This window comes from Schistocerca piceifrons, chromosome 7 (assembly GCF_021461385.2).
Source record: "Schistocerca piceifrons isolate TAMUIC-IGC-003096 chromosome 7, iqSchPice1.1, whole genome shotgun sequence".
Taxonomy (NCBI): Eukaryota; Metazoa; Arthropoda; class Insecta; order Orthoptera; family Acrididae; genus Schistocerca; species Schistocerca piceifrons.
The window spans coordinates 223569990-223586429 of record NC_060144.1 but is presented as its reverse complement, the minus strand read 5'-3'; the positions used below and the strand labels follow the sequence as shown (position 1 = coordinate 223586429).

General features: G+C 41.4%; 1 pseudogene; it reads left to right on the top strand.

The window, feature by feature from the left end:
• The first annotated feature begins 16107 nt into the window (after positions 1–16107).
• LOC124709484 lies at positions 16108–16225 on the top strand (annotated as a pseudogene).
• Positions 16226–16440: the final 215 nt, after the last annotated feature.

Genomic DNA, 16440 nt, shown 5'->3' with positions numbered 1-16440 from the left:
GAGAAGCCGTCTTAGACTGTTTGCAGATGATGCTGTCATTTAACGTCTTGTAAAGTGATCAGATGATCTAAACGACTTGCAAAATGATTTAGATAAGATAACTGTATGGTGCGAAAAGTGGAAATTGACCCTGAATAAGGAACAGTGTGAAATTATTCACATGAGTACTAAATGAAATAAGATAAATTTCGATTACGCAATAATTCACACAAATCTGAAGGCTGTAAATTCAACTAAATACTTTGGGATTTCAGTTACAAATAACCAAAATCGAAACGATCACATAGATAATGTTGTGGGTAGAGCAAACCAAAGACTGCGGTTCATCGGCAGGACGCTTAGAAAGTGCAACAGGTCTACTAAAGAAACTGCTTACACCACTCTCGTCCATCCTATTCTGGAGTATTGCTGTGTGGTGTGGATCCGCATCAGATGGGACTGACGGATGACATCGAAGAAGTACAAAGAAGCGCAGCTCGTTTTGTATTATCGCGAAACAGGGAAGATAGTGTCACAGACATGATACGTGAATTGGAGTGGCAATCATTAAAACAAAGGCGATTTTCTTTGCGACGGGATCTTCTCATGAAATTTCAATCACCAATTTTCTCCTTCGTTTGCGAAAACATTCTATTCGCACCCACCTACATAGGGAGAAATGATCATCACGATAAAATAAGAGAAATCAGGGTTCACACAGAAAAATTTAAGTGCTAGTTATCCCCGCGTGCCTTTCAGGAGTGGAACGGTAGAGAGACAGCTGCAAGGTTGTTCATTGAACCCTCTGCCAGGCAGTTTATTGTGAATAGCAGAGTAATCACGTAGATGTAGGTGTAGATGTAGAAGGTTGCTCTATATTGTGGGACCTGTAGCAAACACACTCGCGGAAAAAAATAGCAGTAGCAAGAAGGAATTGCGCGACATAAACGAAAGTTGGTAGGTGCGTTTCTACATCGGAAACATGATGTCTATTAACATTTCGCTCCAGTCGCATAAGAGGGGCGCTAGTAGTGCAACTATGAGGTTGCAAATCAGCTTTCCTTGAACTACATGTTATAACGGTCGTGAGCATTAGTTATCTTTGATATCGGTCGATGTTCGCCAAGAATGCCTTTAAGGCGACGAAGAAACCTCTATTAAAACTTCACTTAGTTTGAACGAAGTCGTGTAATAGGGCTACGAGAAACTGTAAATCAGAAAAACTAAGCAGAAATATAGCCACTATACATGATGGCCAGCAGCGACTGTCTCGAGGATATACGGTCTCAAAAAGTCTGTACTCCAGACGGCCACTAAGCACTACGTAGCGGTGCATTCCACTTACCCGAAACTACCGCGACTTCATTGGTGTCAAGCGAGAGCTCACTGGAAGGTGGAGTGGGGGTCTGTTCTGTTTTCTGATAAGATCTGGATCTATCTCGGTGCCAATGACGGTCATGTGCTGGTCAGTGCTGGTCAGAAGCAGGCCAGTTGAGGACTCTCAACCAATCTGTTGCATCCTAGACACACTGCACCTACACCTGGAGTTATGGCCTGGCGTGTGATTTCGTACGACGGCAGGAGCAGTCGCGTGGTTATCCCACGCGCCGTGACTGCAAATTTGTTCGTCACTTTGGTGATTTGACATGTTGTGCTGCCACTCATGAACAGCATACATAAGGGTGTTTTCAACAGGACAACGCCCGCCCACATACCGATGTCGTAAGCCAACATGTTCTACAGAGTGTCGATATGTTGGCCTGCTCGATCATCAGATCTGTCTCCCATAGAGCACATACACGACATCACTGGACGACAACTGCTGCGTCATCTACAACCAGCATTAACCGGCCCTGTACTGACCGACCAAGTGCAGCGGGCAAGGAACTCTTTCCCATAAACTGACATCCAGCACCGGTGGAACACAATGCATTCACATTTGCATGCTTGCATTCAATGTTCTGGCTGTTTCACCGGTTATTAATGTACCAACATTTCACATTTGCAATGGCTTATCTCGCGTCTACATTGACCTGTGATCTTGCAGTGTTACTTATATATGTTACCTCGACAAATTTATTCCAGAAATTTCATTAGTGTACATTAATTATTATTTTTTTATGTTATTTTTTTTCCTTCATTCTAGAACTAATGTTGGATATTGAAAGTATACATAGAATAACAGCACGAAGGCTGCCCGTACTCCACTTGTATATGGAACGGGAAGAAGTCCTAGTAAATAGTAGAATGTGATGTATCCTCCGCCGTGCAGTTTACAGTGTTTTGCGAAGTTTGGATGTAGAATTGGAGGCCGAATCCACTGCTGCGTACTACGTTTTAAAACACAGAAATCTATGTGAGCTACTCTGAGAGATACTATTAAGGGTGCTTCACCTGCTCGGGTCAAGCATTAGCTGATCAGTTAGGTGTTGTTTGTAATTGCTATATATTTGTCATTTATTTAGTGAGATGTTCCAGAGTGTCTTATATATCACGGCAAGTACCTGCAGCTGCTAGTCGAACTCGTCTGTCACAACAATATGGGGGTATCCTGCCACCACTGTTGGAGGGCAGACGTCGGATGAACTCGGTTTCAAAATATAACTGCAAATACAACGTAATGAAGGGTATTGCCATGATCTAAGTTGGCGAGTGTGCTTTTTTCTTTGAGAAAATGTATACAATCGTCTTACTTGCATAACAAGTGGTTGGTGATACTTTTATCCCATTTGATATTATTAGAATTCCTTTTTCAGTATAATGTCATGATTTTTCACTTGAGCTGTATGTTCCTAAATTTTCTGCTACATTTAGGAAAGGTTCATTAAACATATTTGCTACCTGTGGCTTATAAGTTAGCTCTTACTTTTAATTCAGTAGCCATACTATCCTATTCTAAGGCCTGTTGTTCTCTCTTGCAATCATTTAATGTAATTTTTACTTCTCATCTCCTTAATCAGTGCTTAATGCCTAGAGTTTTATGTGCCGGAAAGCTCCTACCTTAAAACCCTTTCCCACCCTCTCCTCCATCCATAAAAGCAACGGATTTCGATTTTTGACTATCGTGACAAAAATTACAATGAGAAATACTTTTCTGAAACTTGAGGTTTTAGAAAATAATTTCTTTTAATGAAGATAAAAAATAAAACCAGAAGATTCAATATAAACAACAAGTGCTACCATCTGCCCCCGTAGCAAAGTGAATTTGCTGCCTAGGTATCGGCGCAAGTCGGTACTCTTTGTGACTATGAAGTCAACTGATGCCAGTCGCAACGTCGAAACAGTTGCATGGTAGCTGCTCGGTAAAGTGGAAGTTTTGTGTGAACACTTGAGTTCCTATGCTTTAGAAAAGCTCACCACGAATTTTTTTGGAAACTAAAATTGTCTCTGAGAACTATTTCATTAACTAAATAGTTCATTAACTGAAGGGAGGGCACGTCGTTCCTCAACTCTGTAACCTTGGCAGATATGGCGACTGGTTCAACACATTAAGGAATTTGGAGAATGACTATACACAGTGTGTACCTGATATAAGTGCGTATATTTCAATTGGTGCCTGAGGACGGTCTACTGAACAACATTAAAGAAGTATTTACGTCAACTGAAGGACAGTAATAATAAAAATTAGTAGTCGTACGTTTTTAGGTTGGATAGTACGTCGAAATACTGGTGGTGAGAAAAAGTTTATTTTCTCCTGGGCAGCAGGAGAGATGTTGAAATGTGGATGTCTGGACGCAAAATTTTTACTCTATAGGGACAGGCGTAGTCCACTTAGTAGTACAGTACAACCGTGCAAAAAACATCAGGTCATAAAGTTTGTGACGCCTTTGTCGCAGGACTGTTCGACGTAGGGAAAAAACAACAGATAGACTGATACGTGTACGTAGTATAAATATAGCAGCACTTATACCCGTTACAACTCATATATACAGGGTGAACAGAAACAGTCTGAAAAGCCTGCACATATGTTCTAGGGTACGTTGTATTGATATATATTTGTTAATCAAAAAATTCGATAAGTTGCGAAGTTTCCGAGTTAATTAGCATTGAAGTTCGGACTGTTTCTGACCGTTTTGTGTATGTGCAGCATCTGGCTGTCCACATTGCCTCAGTGTCTGGACTGATTGCAAGTCCTGGTAATACAGTTCATTATAATTGGCTAATATTGTTTCTAGTAGTATCTCACGAAGACGATTACGACAGTCGTCAAAATGTTGCGGAGAAGAAAAGAGCTGTCAAAATGTATTCATCATCAACAAATCCTGTGAAAACATGCCGTAAATTCAAAGAAGTCCTGCCACAAGAGTCAATTGCTATCTTCATCATTCACAATCCGAAATTTAGTAAAACACTTGTAAAAGAATGAGACAGACGATACTTTTTCAAGCAGGATGATTTTTGTCAAGTATCTTCTATTGATGGTTGTCACTACGGATCCTCGATCCAGATTGAAGAAGGCGGATGAAAAAAAGAGGAATTTTAAGAAAAGACTCACTGTAAGACACATTAAGGCTTTGAGGGCGGTGCTTAAATGTCTCTTTTAATGACCGCTACAGAACAGAACTATAAAACCTGGCAGGGATAGTACTTGTTTCACTCGTCGAAAAAAAATTCACTGTCGGATGAATAACGCCGAAACATCTAAAGTATCACGTGCATTTCTGCTTAAACGGAAAAGCAAAGATGATAAAATTACTTAGTGGTGCAAAGACACATGCAGAAGACATAAATAGAAAATTTCTAAGAGAATCATCTCTTGATCCATACAGCTATAAATGAGATTATGATGAACGAATGAATGAAATAAACAATCCTCGTGAACTTCTATTTCGGGCATTCTCTGTAATTGCTCAAACAACAGAAAGAAGTTCAAGGATATTATAATTAAACTTTCTACGTTTGAGAGGGCTCCCGTGAAAAACGAGTGATCGGAGGACAACGAAACTTTGTGGGAACATCGTTAAGGACTTGTGGAAGAGAAATAATCAATAAGTCATTGAAAGAAACACATTTTAATTTATCTTTTATTTGAGTATTACGTTTCCGTTCCAGGTTACAAAAGTTGCTCAATGTGACGGTCTTCTGCATCAACGACAATTTCACAACGGTTCGCAACACTTTTCGAGCGGTGGACTGTGGAATGTTCAGCTGTCGTGACACTGCTCGTGCACTGCTTGCAGATCGCACATTGCGTCCAGTATTCTCAGCCATGTCAACAATAACGTCTTCATGAATTTGTGGCACAATTGACAGTTGCTCCCCTCCCCCCCCCCCCCCCTCCGAGCAGTTCCCCAATAGCCTGTTAATTACAGTCCGCAGCTCGTGGTCGTGCGGTAGCGTTCTCGCTTCCCACGCCCGGCTTCCCGGGTTCGATTCCCGGCGGGGTCTGGGATTTTCTCTGCCTCGTGATGACTGGGTATTGTGTGCTGTCCTTAGGTTAGTTAGGTTTAAGTAGTTCTAAGTTCTAGGGGACTGATGACCATAGCTGTTAAGTCCCATAGTGCTCAGAACCATTTAAATCCATTTTAACCTGTTAATTACAACTTCCAAATCATGTTTTTCAACCTCGGTGCGGAAAGAGGCTCTCTCCGTATACTATCAACGCGTCGATACTCACGAAGAGCTGAGAACTATTGCCGTTCTTTAGATAACACAGCTATATAAGTAAAGCCCTGGTTCCCCTCGTCGACACCCATGTTAAATGTCTGCGACTCTAACTCACACTGACGCTTGTGTTTCAACTGTCACCGCACCAGCTCCGCCGCCTAACAGCAAGTCATGACACTACCATTGCTAACAAAGCAAATCCTGCATCGCACTGCCTGTACACCATTCCTATTAAACTGGGTACACGTACCGTAAATAGTTCTCCGTCTACATTGCATCCAGTAGCGAAAATTTAGCTATAAACAACCTGTTATTAATATTCCGACTTCCTATACAGACAGCAATAGACAACGTTTTATTCTCCATCGAAAAAGAACGCTAGAGTAGGTGTACTGTAACTGTTGCGCCCAAGCAAGTAACGGCGTAGTAAATTCAGTTACAGCTAAATAAATGTACCATTTATTTTAGATCACTGGAAAATTTCCCTTACAATGAAAATATATACATCTAGTAATGAAAAAGAAAAAATATGTGACGAAGCTTTCAAATGAGTATTTAAACGATGTAAAATTGAGAGGAACCTAAGAAACAAGTAATATACTACTCAATAACCAGTTTGCTCCGAACAAAAATTAGTCTTGAATATCGTCATTTTCTCAATAACAAGGATAATATTGTTGTTGTGTAGTAAGCCGTCATTTGCTTCCCTTTGGCATATTAGTTTGCGCTATTCTTCGATTTTCTAACAGCTGGTGGAACCGTGCCTTCTAAGAGTCAAAAATGGTTCAAATGGCTCTGAGCACTATGGGACTTAACTGCTGAGGTCATCAGTACCCTGTAACTTAGAACTACTTAAACCTAAGGACATTACACAGATCCATGCCCGAGGCAGGATTCGAACCTGGGACCGTAGCGGTCGCGCGGTTCCAGACTGTAGCACCCAGAACCGCTCGGCCACCCGGCCGGCTTCTAAGGGTCTTCCAGTACAAAGGAATGTTAATCATCTAAATTTCTTTCATCTCTTCCGAATCTGAACTGCTAGAAACTGTTTGAAGTCGTACGGTACAATACGTGAGCTGGTAACTGTAATGTTTTCTATTTCTTTTTTCCTTTTTATATTTTCGTAAAGTAAATATTGTAGCGTTGCGTAGCGCCTGTTTATCCTAAGTCTAGAGGACAATGATGTCTGTACAAAAACGTGTCAATTCGATGCTCGTAGACAACATTTTGTTAAGCTTCATTCGCGTATCAACAACTTTTCTACGATATTGTCAAAGTAGTGGCCCTTTATGATATAATTTGCAAACATGGAATCACTCCGAATATCTTTTAATATGGGTGAAATTTACATGAATGTTACAGTAGCACAATTTTGAGGAGACCATTGCCCGGGTGGGAGCGAGACACGATGCTAATACAGCTAATGAGAGGCACAGAACCGAAGAGGTGCAGGATAATACGGAGTGGGTATTCCGCCACGTACTGTCATCGAGTCAGATGACGATGGTCTGCTCTTGTTTGATACTAGCCATGGCATGGCATCGGACAGGTGGGATTGACTCACAGAAGTTGATCGCTGGACTGTAGACAACAAAAACACCTAAATTAGAGCCCACAAGATCTACTATCCTCATTTAGAAACAAAAATTCTATTCAGTACAATAAGTGAACTCAGTCATGTTTTTCAGATGAAAAGCTATCCCTCGACTGAAGTTCCATTCCTATTTGGTGTTAACATGGAGATTGTACTAGGACATGTTGAAAAGCAAAGCTCCGAATTTTTTATGTGAAAACTCTTAAAGCTTTTTAAATGAAATCAACATTAATAACACTCTGATGTTTATTCTTCATCTCTACATACCTGTTTCTCAACATAGTGAGCACTGACGACGATCGCATTTCCCCAAGTGAGAGCCAGGTGTATTTATACACTCAATATAGATTGTTTGACATCGGTGACGGAGTCACACCATCACCTATGCTTGCACCGCTTCATCAGTATGAAAGTGAAATCCTAAAAGGTGTTAGTTAAGTCTTGGAAACAGATGGAAAATCGTTGAGGACAAGACGGGAATGGATGGAGGATGATCAATGACAGTGAACTCAAGGCGTCGGATTGTTGCTGGTGTCGTAGCGCTAGTGCGTGGTCTGGCTTTGTCATGCTGAACAATAACAGACTCTTAGAATTCGAAACTGCATTACGATATGCTATTTCTCACGTACCGACGTAGTTACACTACACACTGCCTTGTTAAACGCTGTATTTGCGAGCCCTCTAGTAGTAGAGCGTTGCAACTTGTGTCAGCGAAGTGGGAAAGTCAACGGAGCACTGTGCATTATATATAACACCTTAACCGATATTGAGAACAAACAAAAAAATTAGGAGGTTTTACTTTTTAGCACGCGCTCGTAATTAACACCATGCTTAAAAGTGCCTGCTTTACAGTGAACAGAAAAAATTGTGGAAACCTATTATCGCAGCTTTCACTGATTCAGATTCGTAATTTCTGCGTCATTAATTTTGCATGTACTTTTTGTTCATGCATTATTTGCCACACTGAACTTACGTGGCGCAGTGTGCTGTTCATTATTAGATGATTTCGAATTGTGATATTTAATTGCAGTAAAGCCGCGTCGCACCACTGCGGCTCAGTAAGTTAATTGGAACGTAATAGTACATTCAATAGGATTACTTTGTTACAAATCTAGGTAGTGCGTGATTGTGTGTGCGCTGACATTTGCGAACACGAGCGGCAGAGCCGGAATGTGTCATACTCATCCTTTTCCACCTCTTGATTCAGCAGCGTAATTGGTCACTGAGTCACGGTACTAAAAACTGCGATTACGATGAAGGAAGCTGCTGTCAGGTGAGAATAGTAACATACATTCATTTATAAGTCATGGTTGCAGAATACTGAAACGAATTATTTGCAGTAGAATGGAATAACTCCTGGTGGCTAACCTCGTGGAACATTAAAATTCGTTCCTGCAGAAATCTGCAAACACACCGGATAATGTTGATCCTACGAACGATCATAGAAAATATAATGAATAACCTAAACCTATGAAACTTCCTGGCAGATTAAAGCAGTATGCCGGACCGAGATTTAAATTCGGGACCTTCGCCTTTCGCGGTCAAGTGCTCTACCATCTGAGGTATCCAAGCACGACTGACGACCCGGCCTCACAGCTTCAATTCTTCCAGTACCTCGTCTCCTACCTTCGAAACTTCACAGAAGCTCTTCCGCGAACCTTGCAGAAGTAGCACTCCTGGAAGAAAGGACATTGCGAAGACGCGGCTTAGCCACAGTCTGGGTGATGTTTCCAGAATGAGATTTTAACTCTGCAGCGGCCTTTCGCGGTCAAGTGCTCTACTATCTGAGCTATCCAAGCGCAACTCACGACCCGGCCTCACAGCTTCAATTCTTCCAGTACCTCGTCTCCTACCTTCGAAACTTCACAGAAGCTCTTCCGCGAACCTTGCAGAAGTAGCACTCCTGGAAGAAAGGACATTGCGAAGACGCGGCTTAGCCACAGTCTGGGTGATGTTTCCAGAATGAGATTTTAACTCTGCAGCGGCCTTTCGCGGTCAAGTGCTCTACTATCTGAGCTATCCAAGCGCAACTCACGACCCGGCCTCACAGCTTCAATTCTTCCAGTACCTCGTCTCCTACCTTCGAAACTTCACAGAAGCTCTTCCGCGAACCTTGCAGAAGTAGCACTCCTGGAAGAAAGGAGACTGCGGAGACATGGCTTACCCACAGCCTGGAGGATGTTTCCAGAATGAGGTTTTCACTCTGCAGCAGAGTGAAAAGTTCACTCTCGAAACATCCCCCAGGCTGTGACTAAGCCATGTCTCCGCAATGTTCTTTCTTCCAGGAGTGCTAGTTCAGCAAGATTTCGGAAGAGCTTCTGTGAAGTTTGGAAGGTAGGAGACGAGGTACTGGAAGAATTGAAGCTGTGAGGCCGGGTCGTGAGTTGTGCTTGGATAGCTCAGATAGTAGAGCACTTGAGCGCGAAAGGCCGCTGCAGAGTTAAAATCTCATTCTGGAAACATCACCCAGACTGTGGCTAAGCCGCGTCTTCGCAATGTCCTTTCTTCCAGGAGTGCTACTTCTGCAAGGTTCGCGGAAGAGCTTCTGTGAAGTTTGGAAGGGAGGAGACGAGGTACTGGCAGAATTGAAGCTGTGAGAGCGGGTCGTCAGTCTTGCTTGGATAGTTCAGATGGTAGAGTGCTTGACCGCGAAAGGCAAAAGTCCCGAGTTCGAGTCCCAGTCCGGCACACAGTTTTAATCTGCCATGAAGTTTCATATCAGCGCACACGCCGCTGCAGAGTGAAAAATCTCATTTTGGAAACCTAAACCTACGTTTATATCATTTGCAGAGTTAGAGAAGTCTTTTGTATGCCTTGACCAGAATACACTCTTTCAGTTTATGATGTTAGCAGTAATAAAATACAGGGAACGTGAGACATGATCGTTGCCGACCGCTGATAAGCAAAGAAAACTGCCAAGAAAAACAAGGAGAAATTAGGAAAAGGAATAGCTTAGGGAGAAGAAATAAAAGCTTTGAGATACTGCATGTTAGCCGATTAAGTTAATATAGCTATTTGTGTTGCAGGTTGTGCTATTGCGAGCCATTGCGTTTGTTACTTTCACTTACTCGTGAAACTGTCAGTACAACCTCGGCTTTCAAGTAACGTCTGCTTCCCCCCACCCCCGACCCCCTCCCATCACATTCCCGCCCTCTTTCCAACCCCTCTTCCTCCCCTCCCATCCCTGCATTCCGTACGCAACGGTCTCGAGTATATCATGACAGTTCAAATTACTGTTCCTTTTTGCAGTATTAATCTTCAATAGACTCCTTAAAATGGTACTTATCCCTTCCTGTGGTCCGTTAATTTGGTTGGTTGTCTTAATTGACGTCCCTATTACTAAGCTTGTCACAGGAGAAAGCTAATAAATTTTTCTGAAGCTAGGTAACTAAAATGAGAGTGATACACTTTCGGTTCATGTACAAAGTCATATACAATTTTAGTTTTGCAACATTTGACGTAATTTGTTATTATATCAGTGAAGCTATGTTTTAAGGTTTAAGCATTATTTTAGAGATCTGTTTGCAACATACTGTTACATCTATATTTTAATACTATATAGTTGATTTATGCTCCACACTCATTTTTTGAGTGTTGAAATAATGGATCTCCATATTGTGGCAAAAAAACCTACGTTTACATACGACAGTTTGTAACGTTTGTTAATATCTGCTCTTTTTCATGATTAAAGGACTTTCTTTTTAACCACGATTTTAGAGGCAGATGAACCTCTATCTTATGTATGATACTAATTGATGGATTTATACTTGACTGAGTAGTTTTACGTCTAATTTTTATGTAATTGTTTTACACCTGACTGTGTGGTTTTATTCGTGTTGGACTTTACTGCCTTACTATGTCGTACTAAGTTGTCATTTAAGTTCGTCTGCTATTCTGATTGTTGGCGTTCCGAAAATTTATTTTTGTTTTACTAGCTTCGTCTAAGTTTTCAAAACTTGCTTCCGTAATAAATAGTAAGGTAAATATAATTTTTGTGAGAATCTGAAATATGTATTTTCTAATGCTTGTTACAGCATGTGTGGTGAACCACTTCATAAACAACTGAAAAAGAGAAAAACTACATGTAAATTAATGCTGCCCATAGACCGCGAATGAACTTCAGCCCTGTTCTGCTGTAAAATAAAGACGTGTATAACTACAATGAAAATTAATGTGGCTGTCGTAATGTATGTTGTTGCAATATTTGGTTTCTGCTTCTTAGGATTATTTGATAATGAGCTTAGACTCGAAACTAGTCCTCAGGTAATAAAAGAAATTAATAGTTGAACTTTGAGGGTTCTCTGCAGTTCATTGCATAATATAGTTAAGGAGTTTGCAGTTCGTTCAAATGGTTCAAATGGCTCTGAGCACTATGGGACATAACGTCTTAGGTCATCAGTCCCCTAGAACTTAGAACTACTTAAACCTAACTAACCTAAGGACATCACACACAACCATGCCAGAGGCAGGATTCGAACCTGCGACCGTAGCAGTCCCGCGGTTCCGGACTGCAGCGCCTAGAACCGCAAGACCACCGCGGCCGGCTGCAGTTTGTCGATGACAATGTAACTCTGTTCGAAGTTGTGAAGTACCTAAAAGAAGTTGAGCAGAATGGTTAATGTCTTGAAAAGGCATTGTAAGATGAGTATTAAAAAAAACTGAAACGAAGATAATGGAATGTAGCCGAAATAAACCTGGTGATAATAGAGGAATCACTAGTCGGCCAGTTTTGCTATTTGGGCAGTATATTAATTGATGATGACCGAAGCTGAGAGGTTATAAGATGCACCTTGTAAAAAGCAAGAAAAGTCTTTGTGACAGCGAAGATTTTGTTAACTTCTAATAGAAATTTAAATGTTATCAAGCCTTTTCTGAAAATGTGTACATGTAGTGCAGCCTTGTACTGAAGTGAAACGTGAACGACAAGCGGGTCACACAGGAAGAGAAAAGATGCTTTTGATATATTACGCTACAGAAGAACGTTGAAAATTAGATGGTCAGGTTGAGTAATGAGGAGGTGGTAAATCCAACTATGGTAAAAAGAAATTTGTGACACAACTTGACTACAAGAAGAGACTGCTGATGAGAAAGATTGTGGGAAGTTTTTGAGTAAAAACTATAGAGGGAGACCAAAGCTTGTTACAGTTAACAAATTGAAGCAGACGAAGTATTTAGTAGTTATGTAGAGACTGAAGACCACAACGAAAACAAAAATTTGTTGTACTCAGGGACAGAAAGGAAAATATTTCCTTTAGAAAGTAAGAAATGACTCCACCCCAATAATAAAATAAGTAAAGGGGGGAAAGATGAGTGTTAAAGTTTGTTCGACCTAAAAGCTTAATTAGTAAATGATTTAGATTATGTGGATAAGTAATAATTAATAGTAATGTGGGTGAGGCTGTTACTAACCAACTGCTAATACGGACAGTAAATACTGAATTTATCTGAAACGAGATTTAGTTCTTCGAACGTAATTAATTCGTGAGGTATGTTGGAGTAATGGTTTGAAAGAAAAAAAAATACTTTATCTGTCTAGGATACAGATCAGCAAATATCGCTGCTGTTCAAAAATAAAAGTAAATACAACATTATTGTTTACTAGGGCAATGTTTATTAATAATATCGGCCTTTCATTACCATTAAGTGGGAAATGTCTTTCCGAAAAAAAATTCCAATATATTGAAAGTTACAAAATTTAATTAGAAATTACTTCATACGCTAAGGATCGTAATAGTGAATTCTGGACCGTCAAATGTCACCCAGATATTCTTTTACTGATGAACATATTACCGGGTGATCAAAAAGTCAGTATAAATTTGATAACTGAATAAATCACGGAATAATGGAGATAGAGAGGTACAAATTGACACACATGCTTGGAATGGCATGGGGTTTTATTAGAACCAAAAAAATACAAAAGCTCAAAAAATGTCCGGCAGATGGCGCTTCATGTGATCAGAATAGCAATAATTAGCATAACAAAGTAAGACAAAGCAAAGATGATGTTCTTTACAGGAAATGCTCAATATGTCCACCATCATTCCTCAACAATAGCTGTACTCGAGGAATAATGTTGTGAACAGCACTGTAAAGCATGTCCGGAGTTATGGTGAGGCACTGGCGTCGGATGTTGTCTTTCAGCATCCCTAGAGATGTCGGTCGATCACGATACACTTGCGACTTCAGGTAACCGCAAAGCCAATAATCGCGCGGACTGAGGTCTGGGGACCTGAGAGGCTAAGCATGACGAAAGTGGCGACTGAGCACACTATCATCACCAAACGACGCGCGCAAGAGATCTTTCACGCATCTCACAATATGGGGCCAAAGGGGTATAATTTTGTCGGAGTAACCAGTTTTAATATCCCGGCTTCAGCGATGACCGCACGCTTGGCACTTTTCCCGGAGGTTCTACATCATTTATCTTTTAAGCGAAATCGTGTTTGTACATCAAAGCCGATACAATGCATATCAATGTGCCGTTATCTGCAAAAGGGCGCATATGTGTACCAACGTGGAGGACGAAATCTGGCAAAACTAAACATCAGCAACTGCGGTTCAGTGCTTCTGCGATAACGCTCTCTGATCACATCTCCCCTAACCAGCTAGTGTACTTGGGATGCAGGACAGATGGGATGAATTGCTATCAGTATGGAAATATGGCGCGGCCGCACAATAACATATTTTGGCATTTGACTTCCGGCAGTGGAGTTACACGTAATAAAAGTTGGCCAGGTGTGAGTAGTACTCACGCAGTGTTTCGTACAAACTTAATTATATCTATAGTGAGTTAATCCATCGATTCACGGATTCCAAGACTTCCGAGAATGTTTTAATTTCATGTTTGAAATCGCATACAATGTGATAAAAGAAATGCTTTTTTTTCATGTGATTATAATTCTTAATATTAATTAACAGTTTTATGATTTTTTTTCTTTTACTTTTACAGTAAAACATTGCTTGTTGCCAAATTTCATGATTATACGATCGATGGGGAGTAACCTACAGCTTTAATGAGGGGGTTTCCGAGTATCAAATTGAGACATAAATGAGCGTGCCCTTTGATTACACTGACTTAGAAGCTGCGCTTCTGTACATCGCCAAAGGACTGTAGATATGAATTTCCACTTGATACGTCTATCCGTTCCTGAAATTATTGGTTTTGAGCATTCGAACAGACTGACACACATGCGAACAACAAAATGAGCCTTCTGTTTTTAGCGACTGAGGTACGGGAACCCAAAAATGCAGAATGGCAGAAGTTCTATAACGCATCGTAGGTCGTTGATAAGCTCTAATTACATTTATTGTGTTGTTCCTGCTGCGAAACTCTTATCTTAAAACTCTGACAGACCGCCTCTGGAAACAGCTAGCTTTTGCCCTAAATTCCCTCATCTACTGAGCCATCCAGGGACGATTCGAGCATCGTTCCACAGCTTCAACTGTTCTAGCAGCTGCCTCCTGCGTTCGGGACCGTGCTGAAGAGGTAGCGAGAGAGGGTTCAAACGAGGTCGCAGACAGACACAGGGCATAAAAAATGGGAAAGAAGGACGTTTTAAGAACTTACCGGGGAAGTTTGTGACTTATCCTATTGACACTGTATTACTTCGCTTATGTAGCGACATAAACGAACAGCAACGACCGAAGAGGCGCCTGTCGCTAACATGGTTTATGTGCCAACAGCTCGCTGAAACCTACAGATTTTCCTCATGTCTTACAAAGGATCTCAAAGGTTGGCGAGTTGTTGCTGTTTGATTAAAGGCTTCAGTTTGCCGATTTCTACCGAATTAAGACTGGAGCGAGAAGCGACAGTGGGGGAAGCAAGCAGAAAATGTGCAGTGTATGTAATTTACCTGCCCCTCAGGGCAGTTCTTTTGCTGACACCTAGTTAAAGTTCATATGATCAGTTCTATAAATAAAAATAATGCAACATAAAGCCTTTTTTGGCTGATTAATAATATTATGGTATTTTGTAGCCACGCCTATAAACTGAACTGCCGTGTGCAACCATTGCTCAAGCATCAGGTGACTTAAGACTAATGTAGGTAAGTTGTACAGGCTGAGTCACTAACTATTGCCACCTAGAGTACCTCCGCAAGTATGATTGTAGCTGAAATGTTCGTGCGACAACAGTTGCATGGGGTCAGGGATTTTCTCTGCCTCGTGATGACTGGGTGTTGTGTGATGTCCTTAGGTTAGTTAGGTTTAAGTAGTTCTGAGTTCTAGGGGACTGATGACCTCAGAAGTTAAGTCTCATAGTGCTCAGAGCCATTTTTTTGAACAGTTGCATGGGACAACGGGGGCCATAATCGGAGTTGGCTTTGTGTTGCTAGGAGGGGTCGCTTCAGAGATGTGAAGGTTTTTTCTGAATGGGCTGCTATAGTTTGGTACTTATTTGCTAATAGCGGCTATCGAGATGAATCCAATGACGTGTAACAGTAAGGTTTTTGAAATGTCAACGAAGGTCACAAAGGTAGCACGAATGTCCATTTACAGAAGGTTTTCGAAGTGATGACTATTAGTATTAATGCAGTGCAGCAATCTTTTTATCATGGATCGAGTGGTATTCCTTACCACATCGACACTTATCGAAGCACATGCTCTGACAATTCTCTCTCGCATATCTTCAGGAGTAGCTGGACCGTCTTTATAAACAATGCCTTTTACGAATCCCCACAAGAAAAAATACAGAGGCGTCATGTCTAGAGAAAGAGTCGGCCACGACACATCTCCTCCGCGTCCAATCCAACGATTTAGGAATTGTCTCTGCAACTCATTTCTAGCCATCAGCGAAAAATATGCCGGACACCCATCGTGCTGATACCACATTCTGTTCCTTATTCGTAAAGGTATTTCTTCCAATGACAGACCTAACGTTTCTTCCAGGAATGTTGTGTACTTCCTAAAATCAAGATCTTCGATGAAATGGCAATGGCCTTGCCGCAGTGGATACACCGGTTCCCGTGAGATCACCGAAGTTAAGCGCTGTCGGGCGTGGCCGGCACTAGGATGGGTAACCATCCAGGCAGCCATGCGTTGTTTCCATTTTTCGGGGTGTACTCAGTCTCGTGATGCCAATTGAGGAGGTACTCGACCGAATAGTAGCGGCTTCGGTGAAGAATACCATCATAACGTCCGAGAGAGCGGTGTGCTGACCACACGCCACTCCTATCCGCATCCTCATCTGAGGATGACACGGCGGTCAGATGGTCCCGATGGGCCACTTGTGGCCTGAAGACGGAGTGCTTTTTTCGATGAAA